This window comes from Eurytemora carolleeae, unplaced genomic scaffold, assembly GCF_000591075.1.
Source record: "Eurytemora carolleeae unplaced genomic scaffold, Eaff_2.0 scaffold471, whole genome shotgun sequence".
Classification (NCBI taxonomy): Eukaryota; Metazoa; Arthropoda; class Copepoda; order Calanoida; family Temoridae; genus Eurytemora; species Eurytemora carolleeae.
This window is the reverse complement of record NW_019396402.1, coordinates 44,397-45,854: the sequence shown is the minus strand read 5'-3', so window position 1 is coordinate 45,854 and position 1,458 is coordinate 44,397.

Here is a 1,458-nt window from a genome sequence, read left to right as displayed (position 1 = left end):
GTAAACTGTAAACTGTAAACTGTAAACTGTAAACTGTAAACTGTAAACTGTAAACTAATCACTAAATGTCCTTCTTATCCACTGTCAGACCCATCAGTCGATAATAAATTGATTCCATTTATTTCGATCCTGAAAATACATTTAATTATTTAAGAAGAATTGGAATCTAGGAACCGGTTTGTCTGAGAGAGAAAGTCGTCTTTGTATAAAAGTGTTGGTTTCTTAAATCATATTGAAACATGAAAAACGTTAATTTCTTACTAATTTTAAAATCAAAAGTTTTTATATTTTTTTTTATAATAGCTGACACATGATGTCTTTGAAATATAATAATTTAAGATTTTATTGGGCTGTTGTTTCTGGAAAACCGTTTTAATAGTAACTATGCAAAGGTATATTATAGCTTTCCGCTGGAATTCTAAGCGATAAATCGGTTTTTTCTCCGCTCCTATATATCTTTTAAAAGTAAGACTATTTCCAATGAATAGCTAATAGGATAATTAGTTACCATGAAATAATACCCAAATTAGTGAACGGGTCCTTTAAAGAGATGATTAAAAAAACTAAATAGTATGCTGCACAGTTTCCAGTACCTTAAGATTTCGAATCCTATTTTTGGTTCAGTAAATGGTTTAATTTGTAAAACGTATTGAATAAATTATATATAACCAACCTATGCTCATATAATGTAGGGGCAAAAATGACTGAAGCCCAGGGGCGTAAATAAGGATTCTGTAGGGGGGGGGGGTAAAATTTTTAAACTCGGCGCGCACAGCGACCCCCTTCCCTAGAATTTTTTTTTCCCCCCCCCCCCCCTAGAAAAATATCATGATGTATATCAAATTATTGGTTTTAGTTGGGTTTGATTTGCATTTTCCATTCATTTCTGGCATTCACAAACTCCTTTAAATAAAGGCTTCATTTCATATTTTTCAACTTGTTTTATATTCTTCATTATAGTCATTCATTTTACATTAACTACAAAGATCTGAAAAAAAACTGAATTTATTTTAAGTAAGATAAAAAATAATAGTTTTACTCAAAGAGAAAAAGTATGTTACTTTTTAAAACCTATAGAATAGCTACTAAATTGTCTTTGTTTATATTCTTACTTCCAATTTCTAAAATTTTCTTCTCGTCAATGTAGTATGTTAAGATCTTAAATAAATCTAATATGGAAATGACATTATTTAGAAGTAAAAATGTATTTTTCATTGCCCGTACCCTTTTTTCTATAAGAAAAACATCTAATTGTAATGACATTCACTATTACTTTAGAATTTAGAATCATTTAGACTTAAAATCTGAAATATCTGAAGTATCTGCACATTTAAATTATTTTTAAATTATTTAAATTATTAATAAGGAATTGAGTCTTTGCCACAAAATCTGATTTTCTGATCACTATATCTTTGGAGCCTTAGATATTTCAAACTTTGATTACCCCCAGGTTTCTAG